The sequence below is a fragment of the Aotus nancymaae genome, unplaced genomic scaffold (assembly GCF_030222135.1).
Source record: "Aotus nancymaae isolate 86718 unplaced genomic scaffold, 86718_ANA_hifiasm-v0.15.2.pri h1tg000059l, whole genome shotgun sequence".
Taxonomy (NCBI): domain Eukaryota; kingdom Metazoa; phylum Chordata; class Mammalia; order Primates; family Aotidae; genus Aotus; species Aotus nancymaae.
Window position 1 is genome coordinate 2,890,161 of NW_026988473.1, and position 21,415 is coordinate 2,911,575.

The 21,415-nt window shown below is 50.4% G+C and overlaps 1 protein-coding gene across 10 annotated transcripts in view; it reads left to right on the forward strand.

Moving 5' to 3' along the window:
• The window catches only part of PC (pyruvate carboxylase), a 113,140-nt gene that overhangs the window by 62,208 nt on the left and 29,517 nt on the right, over positions 1-21,415 (forward strand). Inside the window, exon 1 of one of the 10 annotated variants that reach the window (XM_012436943.2) lies at positions 19,574-19,661. The exons of 7 other annotated variants lie outside the window; for them this stretch is intronic. The gene's annotated coding sequence lies outside the window, so the exon portion shown is untranslated. Of the gene's footprint in view, positions 1-19,573; positions 19,662-19,705; positions 19,726-20,468; positions 20,562-21,415 lie in introns of those variants that run through there. 2 more of the 10 variants (XM_012436946.3, XM_012436944.3) reach the window with 2 other exon arrangements.

Sequence of the window (21,415 nt, forward strand, 5' to 3'; positions counted from 1 at the left end):
TTCCAGAGGCAGCTAGTGTTACCAGCTCCTGAAGTGTCATTCTAGAAGTACTCCACATGTTTACGAGTGTATGTGCATATGGATAGGCAGATGCCACTCATCTAGGCAGATTTTCACAGCCTCTACATGTGGTCTGTGGGGATCAGGGGCCTCCTGCTAAGTGTGGGTTAGGCTCCAGGAGTTATATTCATGCTGCTTTCCTGTCTTTCGGTCAGGTTTGGCCATAGGGCCACTCATCAGTAAGAGTGAGGCTTCATTTTTCTTGAGCTCCCCTCGAAGGGAGCCAGCGGCACTATCCATCCTCCTCGCCCCTCTGCTGCCTTGGCGTGCTCTCTCACAGGGACTCCCTCTGTCTTTCTCCCGTTGTTCACCCCTCTTCTTTCTTGTTTGTTTGCTCCCTTGTTTGGGTACAGCACATTGATAGCAGCTTCCTGACAAAGACTTTGCCTTTTCTCTTTATTTTACTTTCATACGTGATTGATAGTTTAGCTGGATAGAGAATTTCAGGTTGGGACAGGGAACGATGGCTCACACCTGTAATCCCAGCACTTTGGTAGGCTGAAGCAGGTAGATTACTTGAGGGCAGGACTTTGAGACCAGCTTGGCCAACATAGTGAAACCCCATCTCTACTGAAAATACAAAAATTAGCCAGGCGTGGTGCCACGTGACTGTAATCCCAGCTACTCGGGAGGCTGAGGCAGAATTGATTGAACCCAGGAGGTAGAGGTTGCAGTGAGCTGAGATTGCACCACCGTACTCCAGACTGGATGACAGAGCAAGACTCCGTATCCGGAAAAAAAAAGAGAATTTCAAGTTGGAAATAATTTTTCCTTGACAAGTTTGAAGGATTGCTTTGCACTTTTCTGGCTTCTCAAACTGCAGAGAAATCAAAAGCTTTCTGATTTCTGATTCTTTTGTTTTTTTTCTTTTTACCCACCTTTGGGAAAGTTTACAGGATCTGACATTTGACCCGGTTCCCGGTGTAGGCCTGCGTTCATCTGTTTCATTAGGCTCTCAGTGAGTCCCTCTGGTGTGGAAACTCATGTCCTATCCTGGGAGTTTCTTGAAACATTTCTTTTCTTGCCCTTTGTTTTTCACTGTTCTGTCTTTCTGAAACTCCTGTTACCTAGTGTTTGGATCTCTTGGACTGACCCTCTAATTTTTTCCCCCTTTCTTGCCTATTTTCCATCTCTTTGTCTTTTTTCTTCAGTTTCTAGAAGATTACCTTTTCTCTTTCAACCCTTCTATTGCTTTGCCTTATTGTATTTTTTAATTTCCAAGAGCTTTTTTGCTCTCCAGATGATTCTTTAAAAATGTCTGTAGCATCCTGCGTTTTCACTGATGTAACCCTGTCTGATTTCTGGGAGGATGTGAATGCCATGTCTGTTTCTTTAAGTTTTCTTCTCCCTGCATAGTTGGTTTCTGCCAAATGCTTTTTTCTGCTCTTTCCTTTGGTCTCCATCTTCTTTGAAAGAATCTGCCTGAGGACCTTTGGTTGCCTGCTCATAGTTATTAGGAGGGGTCTAAAATGCTGTCTGGGAGCCAGAGCAGGTGGGGGTCCAGTTCTAAGTTTCCCAGTAGGTGGTCTGGGCAGGCTGTTTGTTGGGAAACCTCAGTATGAACATCTGGGAGCTCAGTTGGGGAAGTGGGTAGCATCATAGAGTCACTTAACCTGCCACCCCCATTTTTGGCAAGGTCCCCAGGCCATCAGCTGTGCCTCGAATTTCCCAATTCAGAGACCCCACACTTTGCCTTTGCCAGAAAGTAAATCTCTGTTCTTCCAGGACTGGAGTGGGGAGGTGTCTGGCATGAGAATGTGGGAGGTAGGAGTCTGACTGCTTTTTTTTTTATTTTATTTTATTTTTTTTTTGAGACGGAGTTTTGCTCATCACCCAGGCTGGAGTGCAGTGGCACTATCTTGGCTCACTGCAATCTCCGCCTCCTAAGTAGCTGGGATTACAGGCACCTGCCACCACACCCGGCTAATTTTTGCATTTTTAGTAGAGATGGGGTTTCACCATGTTGAACAGGCTGGTCTCAAACTCCTGACCTCAGGTGATCCTCCTGCTTCGGCCTCTCAAAGTGCTGGAATTACAGGCATGAGCTACCGTGCCTGGCTGAGATGGAGTTTTAACTCTTGTCTCCCAGGCAAGCTGAAGTGCAATGGCGCAATCTCAGCTCACTGCAATCTGCAACCTCCGCCTCCGGGGTTCAAGCAGTTCTGCCTCCGCCTCCTGAGTAGCTGGGATTACAGGCTCTCACTGCCATGCCTGCCTAATTTTTTATTTTTAGTAGAGACGGGGTTTCATCATGTTGGCCATGCAGGTCTCAAACTCCTGACCTCAGGTGATCTGCCTGCCTCGGCCTCTCAAAGTGCTGGGATTACAGGCATGAGCCACTGTGCCCAGCCCTGACTGCCTTGAAAGCTTTCACCCCACCCTCTTTGTACACATCAGCCCATTCAGCCCATGGTGGGGATTGGGGTGGACCTGGAGCTGCAGTTCCATGGCCTTTGGAGAATTCCTGGGAGATGGTGGGAAGAGGTGGGTTCTCAGCCTGTCCCAGAGCCAGGCTGTGATGTCAGCTGACCTGAGCTGCGCTCCAGGGTGTGCAGTCGTGGTGCTGTTGTCTCCTCTCCTGTTCTGCCCTTCGGGGTTCCTAGCTTAAAAAAAAAATCTATTTGCTGAAGCCTTAGTGGGATTTCATAAGGGAGGGAGAAAAATTAGATGCATACCTGAGACAGGAGCAGGATTTGCATGGGCAAAATCTGGGACGGGGAAGGGTGTTCTAGTGGTTGAGCGAGTGTGTGGGGGAGATGGGCAGGGCTAGGGTTTCTGAGAACAGAGGATGCAGGAGGATCCAGGAGGCTGGGGTGTGGGGGGATAAGGCTGGACAGGCAGGGTGCATCCTGCTCATTATGGGGGAGGTCCGCAAGGAGACTTGAAATTCCCACCTGCAGACAGTGAGGAGTCAGAGAATTACCCCAGTTTTTAGGAAGAGTGCAGTCATGCCTGTATTTGGGGGGTGCTAGCTATCCCTAGTACCTAGTGTGGGTTGGTAGCTAGAGCTGTGGTAATGAGTAGGAGGGTTTTACAATAGTTAGGTAGTAGGGAGAGGACATTTCAGGGTCCTCTTCTTAGAAATGAAAAGAGGGAAGTATGTGAGGGGTTAAAGAGGTAAAACTGGCCAGACTTCCTGACCAGACGGTAGGTGAGGGAGGGGAAGAGCTAAAGATGACCCCAAACTTAACTGGGCCTGGGGAGAGGGTGTGAGGAAAAAGGAGGAGGTGTCTGGTTGGGTTTTGGGGTATGTGTGCTGTTTGGGAGGGGGAGTGAGAGGGTGAGGGGCGGGGGCTAAGTTCTGCTGTAGAATAGGCATTTGCCATGTCCACCAAAAAGCGTGATTTTCTACCCGCACGCCTCAACCTGCAAGTGCCTGTGCTGGTGGAGGGAGAGGAGGAAGGTGCTGAGAGTCGGGGCAAGGAAATCAGTGCCTTAGAAGACAAAAGAATAATTTTCAAGTTGTTAAATGAGACTATCAAAAGAATGCTTACGTTGATATCCTCACAGATTAATTCGTGTTGCGAAATGCCATTGGAACTCCCTTAGGACACTGATAGAGCGCCTGTTTTCTTTCTTCCTTAGCTCATTCTCACGTTTGGATCAAATTAAGCACTTGTACACCAGGCCGGTAAAAAAGAAAAGAGGCTTCTTTATTTGGATTCTGCCGGCAAAAGGGAGAGTGAAGAAGGGACTCTGTCTACCCTGCTCCCCTCACCCCGTCTCCAGTCCCTTCTGGGATATGTGTGCCACCCGCTGTACTGTCAGGGATGGCCCTTAGGGAAGTGAGGAAAGGGCCCTGATTACAGTGTTTGCCAATTTCTGTGGCATAAATAGGCCCGTTGTGGCCCGTGTCAGGCTACCAACATGATGTCACAGCACAGAGCTGGAGTTGGGCAAGCCCGTGGGAGTGAGCTATGGCCTGGACACATGGCTCAGGGTGGTCCTCGCTGGCGTAGTGTGGCTGGACAGCAGGACCTCATCTTTCAGGTCATCTGACTTGTTCTAAGGGTCTGTGAGGGTTGAATCGTACTGCCAAGGACCATCTTAGCAAACAGGGTATCTCATTGCAGCAGCCCCAGCCCCTCAACCTGGGCTTCTGCGGCCTTCTAATTCTTCCTTCTTTGCCCCACCTCCTCCCCCCAGTCATCAGCGGCAGATCCAACATGAGTACTAAACACTCACAGTAGTACTGAAAGCCAACATTTATAATAAAGGCTGCTTATATGTGAGGCATGTTCTAAGAACTTTACATGCATCAACTCATTTGATCTTTGTAATAACCCTATGAGGCAATTATTTTTGTTATCTCTGATTTTATTTTATTTTTGAGACAAGGTCTCGCTCTATTGCCCAGGATGGAGTACAGTGGCATGATCATACTTCACCGTAGCCTCAACCTCCTGGGCTCAAGCGAGCCTTCCACCTTAACACTGAGTAGCTGGGACTACAGGCACACACCACCATGCCTGGCTGATTTTTAAATTTTTTGTAGAGACAGGGTCTCACTATGTCATCTAGGCTGTTTTTGAACTCCTGGCATTAGGCAGTCCTCCTGCCTTGACCTCACAAAGTGCTGGGATTACAGGCATGAGCCGCCATGCCCGGCTGGTTCTCTCTGATTTTACACATGAGGAAATTGAAGCCAAAGCTTAAGCAACTTACCAGAGTCAGTGGAACCCTGATTTGAACCCAGGAAGTTTGGCCCCTGGGGCCTAACCACCATCTTTCCTGCCCTGTTACAGCAATGACTGGGATTCTCTTTATGTTTCTTTTCTCCTAAGGCCCAGTCATGGCCTCAATGCTCCTGGCTCCTTAGGGTCACTGGATGAAATACAGGATGCCCGGTTCAATTCCAATTTCAGATAAACAACAAATAATTTTGTACTAGAAGTATGCCCCAAATGTTGTATGGGATATACTTCAACTTTTTTGCTGTTTATCTGAAATTCAGATTTTAACTGAGTGCTTTGCGTGAATTTGCTAAATCTGGCAAGTGTGAGGTCTTACACTCACAACCCCAGCACTTTGGGAGGCCAAAGTGGGCAGATCACGAGGTCAGGAGTTCAAAGACCAGCCTGTCCAATATGGTGAAACCCCATTTCTACTAAAAAATACAAAAATTAGCCGGTCATGATGGCGCATGCCTATAGTCCCAGCTACTTGGGAGGCTGAGGCAGGAGAATCACTTGAACCCGGGAGGCAGAGGTTGCAGTGAGCCAGGATCATGCCACTGCACTCCAGCCTGGGCGACAGAGTGAGACTCTGTCTATTAAAAAAAAATTATCTGGGCATGGTGGTGCGCACCTATAGTTCCAGCTAGTAGAGAGGCTGAGGTGGGAGGATCACTTGAGCCTGGGAGGTCGAGGCTGCAGTGAGCTCTGATCATGCCACTGCAATCTAGCCTGGGCGACAGAGCAAGACCCTGTCTGAAAAATAAAATAATAAAATAAAATAAATTTGCTAATCTCTCATCACTTGGCCCAATAGCCTTATCTTGGGAAGAGTCAGGGGGATGAGAGGAGCTTGAAGCAGCAGCCTTCTGCGCTCATTCTCCTGGCCAGGCTCCCTGACGACTCTAAATCTCTGATTCATGGTATATTTTAAATGAAAACAGCCTTAACATCTAAACCCCAAATGTGTCTAACTTTTGCTTTTTTCCTCTAAAGAAAGAATGTTAGAAGAGCATTATGTAGGAATATGCCAAATACAGATTGAAAACTGCCATGCTTCTCCCCTCCAAGGTTCGCTAATCACCGCAGAAATTCACGAAATCGCTTACAGAATCAGTCTAATGTTGCTATTCCAGAAGAATCACTTGACCTAAACCAACTCATTCGGAAGACTAAATTCTTTTAAAACTCCCTCAGAGGGAAATGGCACTGCTTTTTCTTATCCGTTATCTTTTGCTGATCAGGCTGACCAGAGATTTTTCTTTTTTTTTCTGTTTGAGATTTGAAACGGAGTTTCACTCTTGCTGCCCAGGCTGAAGTGCCATGGCATGATCTCTTACAACCTCCGCCTCCTGGGTTCAAGTGATTCTCCTGCCTCAGGCTTCCGAGCAGCTGGGATTATAGGCATGTGCCACCATGCCCGGCTAATTTTGTAATTTTAGTAGAGACAGAGTTTCGCCATGTTGGTCAGGCTGGTCTCCAACTCCTGACCTCAGGTGATCTGCCTGTCTCAGCCTCCCAGTGCTGGGATTACAGGCGTGAGCCACTGTTCCTGGCCCAGAGATTTTTCTTAAAGATCAATCTTTGTCATCTCTGAAGCAGCTTGTGCTCATTATTTCCATTCTTGGAGCAGCTGTGGCAAACGAGTAGCTTGGACGTCAGTGGGAAGTCTTGTCTCTACAGGCTGTCCTTCCTTGGACTGTCGCTTTGCTCTTTTGCTTGTGCCTTCTGGAACGTGATGTCTGTACTTGTCAGCCTTGATGAGTCACAGTGAAAAAGCTCTTAGTCATTCCAGGCCGTGGCAGAGTCAGTGCATTAGGTGACACCTGGGGCCAGGCACTGGATGTTTTATAAATGAGACTGCCCCAGAACACCTAGGCCCTCTGGTCTCGGAGGGGAAGAGGTGTTCTTCATCTAGTTCAAGGCCAGTCTTTTACTAAGCCTCACAGCCTCACTCCTGGAGTCACCCCACCTTTTTTTTTATTGTCACACTTCCTTCTTCAACTTGTCATTCCCTCTCAAATCCTTCCCCTTCCTCTTCCTATAACTTGCTAAACATCCTCCCAAGCGTCTGCCACGGGTATAATAGAGAATGGATTCATGTCTAGAATACGTAAAGATTTATTACAGCTCAGTAAGGAAAAGACAGCCAGCCCAGCAGAAAAGTGGGCAAATGATATGAACAGGCAGTTCACAAGAGGAAAAACCTAAAAATATGCCCACAATCATAAATAGCCAACTTCAGTCATAATCAGGGAATTAAAATTAAAACGATACAGTTTTATACTTAACAAGGTTGACAAAAATCAAAATTTAACAATGTAAGAGTTGGTAAAGATGTGGGGAAATGGATATTCTGTTGTATTTCTGGTGGCTTCGTAAATTATTAGGATAACTACCTTGGAGACTTATTTGGCAATATTGGTGTTAAAAACGTGCTTATTAGCCGGGCGCAGTGGCTCACGCCTGTAATCCCAGCACTTTGGGAGGCCAAGGTGGGCAGATCACCTCTGAGATCAGGTGTTCAAGACCAGCCTGGCCAACATGGTGAAACACCATCTCTACTAAAAATACAAAAAAAATTAGCTGGGTATGGTGGCGCGTGCCTGTAATCCCAGCTACTTGAGAGGGTGAGGCAGGAGAATCACTTGAACCCAGGAGGTGGAGGTTGCAGTGAGCCAATTTCGCACTATTACACTCAAGCTTGGGCGACAGAGCAAGACTCTGGAAAAAAAAGACGCACAAAACTATGCCTGTTGTCTGATGCAGCAATTCCAATTCTAGGTATACGTCCTAGGGAAATTTTTACATATTTTATATATGGGGTCAAGATTATTCATTTTTAACACTTTTAATTGACTACTTTTAAACATACACAAAAGAGAGCAAATAGCACAATGAACTCCATGTACCTATCACCCCATTTCAACAGTGATCATTTTGCCAACCTATCCAGCACAGTTTTTTTTTTTTTTGAGACGGAGTTTTGCTCTTGTTGCCCAGGCTGGAGAGCAATGGCACGATCTTGGCTCACTGCAACGTCCGCCTCCTGAGTTGAAGCAATTCTCCTGCCTCAGCCTCCTGGGTAGCTGGGATTACAGGCATGCGCCACCCCTCTTCCCCCCGCCCCGGCTAGTTTTGTATTTTTAGTAAAGACGGGGTTTCTCCATGAACAACACAGTTGTTAATTGCTAAAAATTGGAAACCACCTATTTGTCACTGCCTAGGCTGGGCTCTATAACACAATACCATAGGTCTGTGAAACAACAGAAACGTATTTCTCACAGTTCTGAGGACTGAAGTCCAAGATCGAGTGTCAGCAGATCCGGCGTCTGGTGAGGGCCCACTGCTTGGTTCGTAGATCACCGTTCACACAGGTCGAAGGGGAAGCAGAGTGGTCTGATCTCTTCTGTGAGGGTTCTAATCCCACTCAGGAAGGCTCTGCCACCCAGCCCCTAATGCTGTCCCCGAGGCCCCACCTTCTGACACCATCACATTGGTTAGGGTTTCAACATAGGAATTTGGTGGTGACACAAACATTCAGGCAGTAGCAGTCCCTCACGTGGCATGGACAAATTGCGGTATGTCTGATACAGCGTCATACGGTCATTAGTGAAGTAGGTCTCCTTGTATCGACGTGGATAGATTTCAAATATATGTTTGGTAAAAAATAAAGCAAGTTAAAATGATTATATCATTTATGAAAAAAATAAAACATCTGGTTATGGGCGCACAAACATCTCCTCCGGGCGAAATCAACAAAGGGAAAGCAGTCACTCTGCATCGTGGGCCCCCTGAGAGTAAAGGACCACGAACAGGATTAGGAGGAACCACACAGGAACCGTATCTGTTTGCAGAGTTCATTTTTCTCTTTGTTAAGTTTAACTTTTATCAAAATAATACATGTGAGGCTGGGCGTGGTAGCTCATGCCTGTAATCCTAGCACTTTGGGAGGCTGAGGCGGGCAGATCACTTGAGGTTAGGAGTTGGCCAACATGGTGAAACCCCCATCTCTATTAAAAATACAAAAAAAGTAGCTGGACGTGGTGGTGGGCATCTGTAATCCCAGCTGCTCGGGAGGCTGAGGCAGGAGAATTGCTTGAACCTGGGAGGCGGAGTTTTGAGGGAACTGAGATCCCGCCACTGCACTCCAACCTGGGTGACAGGGCGAGGCTCTGTCTCAATAATAGTAATAATACATGTGGACCCGTCTGAAAGTCAGATTATGCCCTGAGGCTCATTTCCTCCTACCACCCCTGTCCCACTGCCCTCCCCATGAGTGCCTCCCAGAGGCTGCCCTGTGACTCCTGCTCCCAATGGCATTGCTCTGTTCAGTGGTCTCCTTTGATGGAAGATTGAGCTCACTTGTACTGCCCTCTCCACCTCAAATCCCACCCCATACATGGACCCACTTTCCCTCCCTCCACCCTGCATGGTTATATAGAACCATGTTTTTGTTATTGTTGTTGTTTTGAGATGGAGTCTCACTCTGTCGCCCAGGCTGGAGTGCAGTGGCGCAATCTCAGCTCACTGCAACCTCCGCCTCCTAGGTTCAAGCAATTCTCCTGCCTCAGCCTCCTGAGTAGCTGGGATTACAGGTGTGCGCTACCATGCCTGGCTAATTTTTGTATTTTTAGTAGAGATGGGGTTTCATCATGTTGGTCAGGCTGGTCTTGAATTCCTGACCTCATGATCGCCTGCCTCGGCCTCCCAAAGCCCCAGGATTACAGGTGTGAGCCACCTCGCCCACGCCTAGAACCATTTTTAAGTACATTTTCAGATTTTACTTTATTAAGTTAATATTCACATCTGAAAATACAGAGTGTCTACTACGGTAGCGTTAAATTCTCATTTTCCTGGAGTTAATGTTCATCCCCAGACAAGTCGTACATTGCCATCCCCTCTTCATTCTTTCAGAGACATCAGGCAGTCTGCCTTCTTTTTTTTTTTTTTTTTTTTTTTTTTGAGACGGAGTTTCGCTCTTGATACCCAGGCTGGAGTGCAATGGCGCGATCTCGGCTCACCGCAACCTCCGCCTCCTGGGTTCAGGCAATTCTCCTGCCTCAGCCTCCTGAGTAGCTGGGATTACAGGCACGCGCCACCGTGCCCAGCTAATTTTTTGTATTAGTAGAGACGGGGGTTTCACTGTATTGACCAGGATGGTCTCGATCTCTTGACCTCGTGATCCACCCGCCTCGGCCTCCCAAAGTGCTGGGATTACAGGCTTGAGCCACCGCGCCCGGCGCCTGCCTTCTTGTTTGTTCGTTTAAGGCCACTACCCCAGGAGCTGCCTGTGCATGCAAGTGGCCCGGGCCTCACTCCGCGTCGCCCTGGGAGCTCCCTCGCCTCCTCTGTGCCGACTGCCCGGGTGCCTGGATCCCTCATCTTCCTCGTTCTTGGTTTATTTACTCCTTGCTTTGTTAGTCCCATCCCTGAGCTTCTTGGGCAAACAGGCACATAGGGGGCAAACCTCCCAGGGCTTGGCATGTCTCAAAAGATTGGTATTCCACCCCCACTGGATTGGTAGTCTAACTGGAGAGAGGACTCCAGGTTCAGAAATATTTTCCCTCCAAAATTGGAGGACATTACTGCAGAAGGCTCTGGCTCCATGTCACTGCTGAAGACTGTTGTGTGTGACCTTTGGTCTTCAGAAGAGTGGTAGGCTGGAGATGGCCCCCAAAGATCTCCAGGTCCTAATCCTAGTTGCTACCTTAGAAGGAAGAAGGGCTCGGGAGAGATCCAAGATGGCCGATGACTAGCAGCTCGGGCACGTACCTCCCAGTGAAAGCGCAAAGAACGAGAGGACGTCACACTTTCAGACGAATATTTGTTGCTCACGGACCAGGAGATTCCCAGTGGAGGAGCCCCACGGGTCGCCAGGGCGACTCTTGTGGCCGGCGCGGCGGTTTTGCTGGTGCCTCAGCGCGCCAATTCTAGGTGCAGAGTCCGGAGATTCCTGGGCAGAAAAGCACCATCAATCTTAACACCGCTGTTTTGGCCGGTGCAGTGGATTGCTCAGATTTCGGCGCTGGGAATCAATAAGTTGGACGTCAGAGACCTAGTTAGAAAGTCTGCAATTACAAAGACGACAGACGGATAAATATATAATGAAGGGAAGAAACCAGCGTAAAAGGTAGAGAACACTCAAAATCAGAATGCCTCTCCCTCTACAGGGGATTGCAATTCCCCATCAGTAACGGAACAAGGCTTAATAGATTACACGTGTGTTCCAATAACAGAAGCAGGCTTCAAAACGTGGGTGATAAGAAACTTCTGTGAATTAAAAGAACTTGTTTTAACCCAATGCAAAGAAACTAAGAACCTTGAAAAAAGGTTTGATGAAATGTTAACGAGAATGGACAAGATAGAGAAGAACATAAGTGAATTGATGGAGCTGAAAAACACAACACGAGAACTTCATGAAGCATGCACAAGTTTAAAGAGTCGAATTGATCAAGCAGAAGAAAGGATATCAGAAGTCGAGGACCAGCTCAGTGAAATGAAACGAGAAGACAAGAATGGAGAAAAAAGGATGAAAAGGAATGAGCAAAGTCTCCAGGAAATATGGGACTATGTGAAAAGACCTAATCTACGTTTGATAGGTGTACCTGAATGTGATGAAGAGAATGAATCCAAGTTGGAAAATACTCTTCAGGATATCATTCAGGAAAACTTTCCCAACCTGGCAAGGAAGGGTAATATTCAACTCCAGGTAATACAGAGAACACCACAAAGATATTCTTCAAGAAGACCAACCCCAAGGCACATAATCGCCAGATTTATTAGGGTTGAAATGAAGGAGAAAATACTAAGGGCAGCCAGGGAGAAAGGTCAGGTTACCCATAAAGGGAAATCTATCAGACTTACAGCAGATCTCTCAGCAGAAACCCTACAAGCCAGAAAAGAGTGGGGACCAATATTTAACATCCTTAAAGAAAAGAACTTTCAACCCAGAATTTCATATCCAGCCAAACTAAGCTTTATGAGCGAAGGAAAAATTAAATCTTTTGCGAACAAACAAGTACTTAGAGAGTTCACCACCACCAGGCCTGCTTTACAAGAGCTTCTGAAAGAAGCACTATACATATAAAGGAACAACCAATATCAGCCTTTCCAAAAATATATCAAAAAGCAAAGAACATTAACATAATGAAAAATTTACACTAACTAATGGGCAAAACAGCCAGCTAGCATCAAACGCCAGTATTAAACTTATATATATTTTAATTGGATAAAAAGCCAAAACCCATCGGTATGCTGCATCCAGACCCATCTTACATGCAACAATACACAAAGACTCAGAGAGAAGGAGGAAGATTTACCAACCAAACAGAGAGTAAAAATAAACTAATAAACAAAAAGCAGGAGATGCAATTCTCGCCTCTGATAAAGTAGACTTTAAAGCAACAAAGAGCAAAAGAGGCAAAGAAGGATATTACATAATGGTAAAAGGATCAATGTAACAAGAAGAGCTAACGATTCTATAGATCAACGAGATAGAAATTAACAAGGACATCCAGGACTTGAACTCAGACCCGGAACAAGTAAACTTAATAAACATTTATAGAACTCTCCACTTCAAATACACAAAACATACATTACCACCTCACACCTTTTAGAAAAGTGACTATATAATTGGAAGTAAATCACTCCTCAGTAATCGCATAGCATTTCATAGGTTTAAATGAAATATTGGTTGGCTGTTTGTTTGTTATCTTCTTCCCTTATTCCTTCCTGATTACATCATTAAGTATAATTATCATTATAAAAGAGGTTTTTAATAACCATTACTAAATTGCGTTCTAGCCTGGGCAAGAAAGCAATACTCCCATTCTCTCTCTCTCTTTCTCTTCCTTTTTCCACCTCCCCATTCTCTCTCTCTTTCTCTTTTTTCTTCCTCCTTTTCTTTTAAAAAATAAAAATAAAAAAATAAAAACTACTAGAGTTCGATGACCTTTGACAGGCTTGTCCGACAAGTGCCGTCACATGACTGAAGGCCACAGGCATTTCTGCCTTACTTGCAAGTTCTGGCTCTGACAGGTATAGTCAGATGGTGCATGCTCTATATTAATCAAATGAGGCTTTGAAAGCTGGGAAAACGTTGGGGACTTGCCTCGGGTGACATCTGTTTGTGTGCCCCCCGCCTTCTGCCTCCTGTACTGCTCAGCTCACGTCCTTTATGCCTCTCTGTGATGCATCGACCTCCTGGTCTCCACACTCAGCATTCTGCATCAGGTGGTTTAAGCGACTCTCTCTCCCTCTAGGCTACAGGAGCAGAAAAAAAAAAAAAAAAAAAAAAGGAGGGCTCTTGCAGATGTGATGAAGGATTCTGACCTAGGGAGGTGAGCCTGGATCACCCAGGTGGGCCCCGAATGCCATCACAAGTGTCCTTAGAGAACGGAGACCTATGCGGAGAAGGCGACCCGGAGATGGAGCCGGAGATGGGGCCAGAGATGGGCGTGATGTGGCCACAAGCAGAGGAGCCCAGCAGCCACTGAGGCTGGAGAAGGGATTCCCCCCAGGCCCTCCGAGGGGCGCAGCCCCGCTCACACTTGGGTTTTGCCTGTGAAACTGATGTTGGATTTCTGGTCTTCCAAACCAAAAGAGAATATGTGTCTGTTGTTTGAAGCCACCAGTTCTGTGGTAATTTGTTAACCGTAGCCACAGGAAATAATACAAGAAGGATATGAAACCCCATCTGATCTTTTCTCCGGGTTGGACTTTTGGCATCACACCAGATGCTGTGAGACCCCTCTGCATGGATGCACGTCCTTTAGTCCCAGGAGACTTTCCAGCAGGATTCCCCTCCCCCTCCTCTCTTCCGGGAGTCCCAGGCAGCTGGATGTTGGACTAGCTGGACTGAGTCCCTGATTTTCTTATCTTTTCTCCTATTTTCCATATGTTAGTCTTTCTGGGTAATGTCCCAAACTGTCTTCTAATTTTTCTATTTATTATGTTTAAAAATTTCGCAACTCTATTTTTAATTTCCTAGAGCTCCTTCTTGTTGCCTTTTTAAAATAGCTGCCGCCTCTTACTTAATGGATTGCAATAGCTTTTCTTGTTTCTCTGAGGAGATTAATTATAGTTTTGCTGAATATCTGTTCTCTACATTCCTTTCTCCTTAGAGTTCCCTTTTTTAAAAAATCCTAATTTGTTTTGGTGAATTTTTTGGGTAATTTCCTCAAATATCTGGTGGTGGTTGGCTGACCATTCACATTGAAAAATGAGACACCAGCCGCCACTGGAAAGCGGGCTAGAGCTTGGTGGCCACACTTCTCTCGGTGAGAGACGAGACTGGGCTCCCTGGGGAACGGCCTGCATGTCAGCAGCTCCAGGACTTCTGGTTTCCTGGAAAGGAACCTTCCAGTTTGCTGCCTGGAGAAGAGCCCGGTAAGCACCTGCCACTCATTCCTCTAGAGTCTTGTGATGCCCTACCTCCTGGGCCAGCCCTGATGGCTGGGGCTGGAGCTTTGCGTCTCGGGAAAGGCCCTGTGGCATAGCGGTCAAAGGCAGGACCCGAGGTTCTGAAGCCAGGGGTGCGCACCGTGGCGCCAACACATCCCAGCAGCGTGCCTTCCTGCCTTTGTCTCTGGAGCGGGCTGGGATGACTCCTAGGTCTCTGTAGCTTAGAGCTCTTTACACAGGAGACTCACCGTCCAGCTGCCTGTCCTTTCTAGCCAGATAGGTGCTCTTCAGGTTCACAGCGGAGTCACTGTTTCTACCTACACTGGCTTCACGTTCTTTAATTCGGTGTTGCCATTATTCACCTTTAAAACCCAGGGTCGCCCATCCCTGCTGCTTCTCTGCCTCCCGTCTAATGGGTGCTGTTGATTCCACCTTTTTAGTATTTCTTGGCACCCACATGAGAACAGCTTCCTAGCTGACCTTCCACTTCTCATCTTTCTTTCTCAAATCCAGCTTCCTCAGAGCTGCCGGAGTGGTCCCTGTCAGTTGCAAATCTGTTTCCCTGATGCCTAGTGTTTCCATAGCATCCTAACATTGAGGACCCTCCCCAGGCTCCTGGTGGGGTTCGTGGGCTCTGGAATGAGTCTTGGGTCAGCCCCTGGGCTCCTCTCCCTGCTCGCACTCCCTGCCTCAAGCGGGCCACTCCAGTCAGTTTGCCTCCTGCCTCATCTGCCTTTGCTCCAACCGCCCCACACCTGGACCTCCTTCCCTTCTCCGCCCGCCTCCCTCCCTCCCCTCTTCTTCCTCTGGTTGGCCCTTCCTCCTCCCAGCCTGGAGTCTTTCCTTCAGGCCATCCTGCTAACTCTGCCCAGGTCTCACGCCTCACCATTCACTTCTCATCTCTGCTGCCCCTCACTCAGGCTGTCCCAGCCAGCTGATCACAGTCCCAAATAGCGACATGCTCTGAAAGCCGTCGCTGTGACCTGCATCAGGATGAGCAGATGAGAGAAGGGGATTATTATTTTTTTTTTGAGACAGAGTCTCACTCTGTCGCCCAGGCTGGAGTGCAGCGGCGTAATCTCAGCTCACTGCAACCTCCACCTCCCAGGTTCAAACTATTCTCCTGCCTCAGCCTCCTAAGTAGCTGGGACTACAGGCACACGCCACCACACCCAGCTAAGTTTTGTATTATTAGTAGAGACGGGGTTTCACCATGTTAGCCAAGCTGGTCTTGAACTCCTGACCTCATGATCCACCCGCCTCAGACTCCCAAAGTGCTGGGATTACAGGCGTGAGCACCACGTCTCACAGTGAATCTTAACAGCCTTGCGCCACTCTGCAGCCTCATTGTGACCCAAAGTATTTATTCACTGCTTCATTCCCCCAGACATTTATTGAATTCTGGTCTTGGGCACTGTGCTAGGGAGGTATCGGGACCAGGACTCCTGTGCCCAGGGCCCTCACAGTGTCTACTGAGGGAGACAGGTGGGTCATTAAATGCTGTTTGCTGGGGACACAGATGCCACAGGGACCTCATGGAGAACCCCCTGAGCAGGACAGTGGGTCAAGGACAAGGACAGAGCTGCTGGGGAGTATGGGAGAGGCATTCCTGAGCCAGCACCTGTAGGGTGTGGGGGAATGGGGATGAGTGACCTCCCCATGCGAGCTCTGCCCACGCCCCATGCTGTGGGTCGGCAGGAAGCTGGCTCTTTGTGCGCCAGGGGGCAGTGTTGGCCCTGAAATTTTCACTGCTTTCCAGTGAGGCTGGGATGGAGCAGCCACCTCACTCCAGGCCCGTAGGACCCCTCACTCTGCTTTCTCTGAGGTCCCCTTTGTCCCCCAGTTCACAAGTCCCAAGACCATGGCGCCAGTCGCCTCAGTGCCACCCTCTCCCCCTCGGCTGCGCCTTTGAATAGAGGGTTGCCAGGGCGATGGAGCCCTGCTGGCGCTGTTCACGGCTGTTTGTTGCGACAGCACCAGTGCTCCTGGCGGTCCAGAGCCCGGCCGGCCGTGCCTCGGCGAGTGTCTGTTTCCATCTTCGGTACTGTCTCTCCTGTCTTCCGTGTCCGTCGCCCGCATTGTTTCCAGTGTCGTCCCTTCCACCCCCCCTGCCCAGAAATCTCAGCCTTTGTCTGTCCTCTCCTGGGTGCTTTGATATTGGCCGTGGCAGCCTGAGAGCCAGGTGGAGTCCTCCTTTCATCTGTCCCTTTTGGCTGCCAGCCCTGGGCCCCATCGGACACGTTTAGAGCAGAGCCGCCTGGGGAGGGTGGCCCCATCCGTCAGAGCTGCCACCGCCACGACCCCGGGTGCTCTGCCAAGAACTCTTCTTTCTGGTTCTGACCTGCTTTCGCTGGCAGCTGCGGAGCCTGGCTGGGGGTGGGGGCACAGCCTGGTGTGGGTGCTGGTACCGGGTGCAGCTGGCCTGTAGGAAGTAGATGTGTGGAGCTGTGTTGGTTCGGAGGCTCCTGGGGCCTATTTCTGCACCGCACTTCTTTCTTCTCTCCCCTCCTCTGCTCTCCAGTGCACCTCGGAGGATTTGCTGAGGGACACAGGCGCTCTGCTGGGCTTTCAGATCCAACTTGCTGGCAGGCTGCCCCCGAAGCAGGGCCTGGCCTTTCCCTTCCTCGGTGGCCTCTCGCTCACTGCTGCCCTCTGAGGCTGCAGGAGACGCTTTGTGAGGACGGGAATATTTAGGACGAAGCATTGTGGGGCCTCAGCTGCAGCAGCGGTTAGGTGGCACCCTGCCGTGGTCCCCAGCAAGGCTGCCCAGCCTCGGGGCCACATTGTCTGGAGCAAAACTTGGGCGGGGACAGCCTGACAGCAGGATTCTGTTCTCCTTCTGGTTACAAGAGGCATCCTGGGAGATATAGTTTAGGTCTGAAGTAGTGGGATTTCAGGGACATTTTGATGATTTATTAGACAAACTGAAACTGCCATGGCTTATCTGGGACATGTGACTGCCAGCACTGTTCATCGGCTCTCGCTGGAAAGCTCTGAGTACTACTGGTGGCCCTGCTGGAGGCCAGGCCAGTGACGCACGGCTTTTATCAGAAGTGGGGTTTTTGGTGTTGGTATTTTGGTTTCCAAGTGCCTGTCGCTCTGTGCTCCTGATGAAAGCCATGACTTACTCTTTTAGTTGGGTGAAGAGTCCATAAACCAACCCTGATGGGTCCGAGCTCCTGCTCTGGAGCAGATACAAAGCAGGCTCCAGGCCGGCTCTGCTGGTGGCCTGGGTATGTCACTTCATCCCACTGTGCCTGGTTGCTTATCTGTACAGGGAGGGGATGAGGGGCTGTGAGGGTTACTGAGTGAGTCTGCATGAAGAGCCCACAGTGGCCCATGCCTGGCAAGGAGCAAGGCTCTGCTGGGGTCACTGCCCACTGCTGTGCCCCCTCCATTGGCACTGGCCAGGCATGCAGGTGGAGCTCAGCGAGTATTTGTTGTGTGCTATGGAAGCAGCAGCTCTGTCAGGAGCTCGGCAGGTGCCGGCCAGGCCCTTGCCCTGCCACAGCCTGCAGGTTGTCATAGGTCTCTTCCTGGCTCCCTTCTGGAAGGGGAATGCTGAGTTATTGATCTGAAGCTGAAGCTGAAGCCGAAGGGAAGTGGAAGCTGTGGAGTCATCCCGAGAGGCAGCAGGGGAGGAGGCAGGTGCTCCACACACTACTGGCTTCACTGTGGCTCATTCTTGCTTGCAAGGAGTTATTTACACGTCCCAAGTGACAGTCAAAGCTGTCTTATTTCCTGGTCTCTTATGCACAACCCGAGGCCAAGAAAAGGGATCTGTCAGCTGGCATTTGCAGAAAATAGCAAATGGGTCTCTCTGGGCTGTGAGCTCTCTGGAGAGGAAAACAGGGTGCAGGATCTTTGGGTGATGGTGGTTGCTTTTCTCACACTCACTTTTTCCCCATCGCTGAGGTCAGAAAAGGAGAGTTTTGCTTGTGTGTATCACCACAGCAAGCAAGACAGTGGCATCCCCCGAGGCGTGCAGCTGTAACCTGAGCTGGTGGCTGGCCCTGGCAGCATCCCAGAGCGCCCCTCCCACCTGGGGAGGTCTAGCAGCCTCCCTCGAAGGGTTGCAGCTCAGCTAGAGGGAGCAGAAAATGCTGCTGTGGGTTCTGTTAGTGAAGCCTCTGCATTTCCAGGGAAGCTTCTCAGCCAAGCTGTCGGCAACCTTGACGACTTCCTGATTGCCGTCCACCAACAAATGCCCAAAAGCAGGGCACCGCGTGGGACTACAGAGGGAGCCTGGCCTCGGCCCCGCATTGCGCCCTGCGCCTGGCCATCGCCTGTTCTGTGTCCTGCTGTGAAGATGGCAGGAAGTGCCTGGAATGGTGCCAGCCAGAAGAGCTGCAGGCTGGTGGCACTTTCTGGGAATGTGCCATTGTGAGGTGAGAGGCTGGCATACTCGAGTGTCTGGGCTGGAGTTTCATGCAGCCTGAGGTCCGTGAGTGTCGTTAATGCCAGAGGCAAGGCTTCTGGGGGTCTTGGGAAGGTCGCCTCCCACCATCTGCTGCCACTTCCTTGGGTCTCCACAGGTGCCTTCAACTGTAGGGGCTCCTTCCTTTACACCCCAAGTGCTGCGCAGAGGCCTCTGGTCCCTTCTGCTTTGGGGAAAGGCCTGATACTGGGGAGCAGGGGGAGTCTGCCCACCCAGCTCCTTCCTTTGAACTGTCCCAGACCCCTCAAGCTCCGCACACCCGGAGTGAGCTTATTCCACCACAGCCTCGAGGACAGACCCCGCTTCCTGGAGAGACGGCTGTGTGAGGTGGCCACACCCATCTTACAGCGCGGTTTCTCCCAGCTGACGATGCTTCTGGAAAGGCCTGGGTTTCAGATCTGGGAGGGCAGTGCCCTTCAGTAAGGGAAACTGGGTTAACCAAGTTCTAGGAAGAGTGCAGAGTCCTGGGATACGGTGGTATTTAATTATTATTTGTGTCTGTTGGGCCCCATCTGTGCCTGGCATTGTGTGAGTGTCAGGGAGAGACAGGTTGGTGGTAGGTGTCTTGTGTGACCACAGTGGTGAGCTGAGCTACAGGGCCATGCCTAGGTTCTGAGGAGCAGCGCAGCCGTCACCCTCCGTCATTCACAGGTAGCTCCTGACAGCCTTCCCCAGCCCCACGCTGCCTTCTGGTCCACGCCTCACAAATCCATCGCAGAAACTGCCCTCCCCTCTCTGGTGCGTCCTGTCTCAGACCACCTCCCTCATCATCTCGCCGGGTCCCGGGGGGCCGAGGGAGCAGGCTGTGGGCTGTGGATCAGCCACTGTCTGTGTGACCCGACCTCCCTCCAGGTCCCTGGGGGCCGAGGGAGCAGGCTGTGGGCTGTGGATCAGCCACTGTCTGCGTGACCCAACCTCCCACCTCCCTGCAGCTGGCGGTCTATGCCAGCCTGTAGGCCTCAGGAGGCTGCATGCTGCTCACTGGTGCCGGGGAGCTCTGTATTCCGGGCCAGTGACCGCAGCTGAAGAGCAGCTGGCCGTGGCTCCCCAGGCACCCTCCTCCGTGCACCGAAGGCCAGTGCAGGGTGAGTGCAGGGACAGGCGCCCCCACCCCCGCAACACCCGACACTCCCAACTGCTTTTGTTCAGGTGGGTCTCCCTGTGCAGAAGAGCTCTGGGGACAGGTTTCTGCATTGGTGAAAGCACACGGTGTGCTCAGGCCTGTGTGTTTGCTCCGAGTGTGTGTGGGCATTGCACCCGCTGGCTCCCCATTCAGCAAACTCTGCTAAACATTGGGTGCGTGGTCAGCCTGCCTTGGCGGGCGGGCTCCCTGTGCTGTCTGCAGACCAGGAAGGCCTGGTGCAGGTGCCTGTGGGGAGGTCAGCGTGGAGCTTCATTGTGGTGGAGCTGCGTCCTGGTGTGAGCAGGAGGGCGCAGGCATGTGGACCTTCCAGCAGCCGTGTGGGCCTTCCAGCTGTGCAGGGCCGGGACTTCCTCCTCCACCTTCACTCAGTTCATCAGAGAGGGGAAGGAGTTGGGAAGATGGTGACAGCAGCTGATGTTTGTCACCCAGGCACAGCACTTCAGGTGCACTGTCTCAGTCGACACCCAGATGACCTGCTTAGGGTGGGGTGGGGGAACCCTGTTTTACAGATGTAAAAGCCGGGGCTTCAGAGGTGTCTGAACCACGGACCATGGGCCTGCGCCGGGCTGGGCTGCAGAGGAGGCTGCTCTCTGCTTCCCTTTTCCCTGCTTTGATTTCAGCCGAAGAGCCCTGACCTTTTCCCTTCCATAAACATCTGCCTGGCACTCTGCCACCCAAGAGCTCCCGTACCCCGGGGACAGTCCTCTTGGTCTCAAGACTAGGCCTGCTTTTGCTTCCCTTGAGGGACACAAGGGCTCACAGAGGCATTCCTGTGCCCGCCATCGCCTCCAGCTCTTAGTGAAGTGGGACTGCTAAGGAATCCTTTGCCCACCAAGAAAAAGTGAGGATCCAGTGCAAGAATGTGTGTGAGGGGGGCTGCCCAGGCAGGCGGGGACGGGTCAGCTCTATCATTTTCCTGCCTGAGCTAAGGAGACACCTGGTGGCCGCGCTGTGGGGCAGGGTGCAGCCTCCCAGAGGCTCCGGAGGTGACCAGCCTTTGGCATATCTCCGGAGGAAATCTTTCTTTGCCTGGAAAAGGCAGTGGGGAGTAAGTATGGTGGGGAGAGGGGAGGAGACCCACAAAAATGCCCTGTTTACCCACGGACCGCGGGTGAGTGCCCTCCGGTCGCAGAGTAAACCCACCCAGGTGGGAGGAAATGACTGTGGCTCCCCAGAAAGAGCCTGAAACTTCCCTGGAGGTTCGAGAATCTTGGTGCCAGTGGGCTGCTTCCAGCTGTGCGGCTGCTCATCAGGTGGTGCGGGGAGGCCAGCAGGCGAGCGGGGAGGCTGCGGAGGCTCTGGGAGGCGCATCAGCCAAGTCCTCCCACCCAAGGAGTCGGCGGAGCAGGAGCTCCCTTCGCCTTTTCCTGCGCAGCTCTTCCTGTCCCTTCTGTGTATTTCTTCTTTCTTTTCTAATTATAAATAATGCATCCCCAATGGAGAAAATATGGAAATTTTCCATATGGAAATATAGAAAAGCATAAAGAGGAGGAAAACACTTGTGTAACACGTGGGAGTGAGCAGGGCGGCGTGCGACGCGGTCCTACAGTTGTTGCCATTGCTTTAAAAAAACTTCATGAGATCATGTTGTTCACCACCAAACTCTCTTGGCTGCACATTACATCACAGGCGTTTCCCATGTCATCAAAACCTGTGCAGACATGTTATTTTTAACGCTTACGTAATGTCTGGATA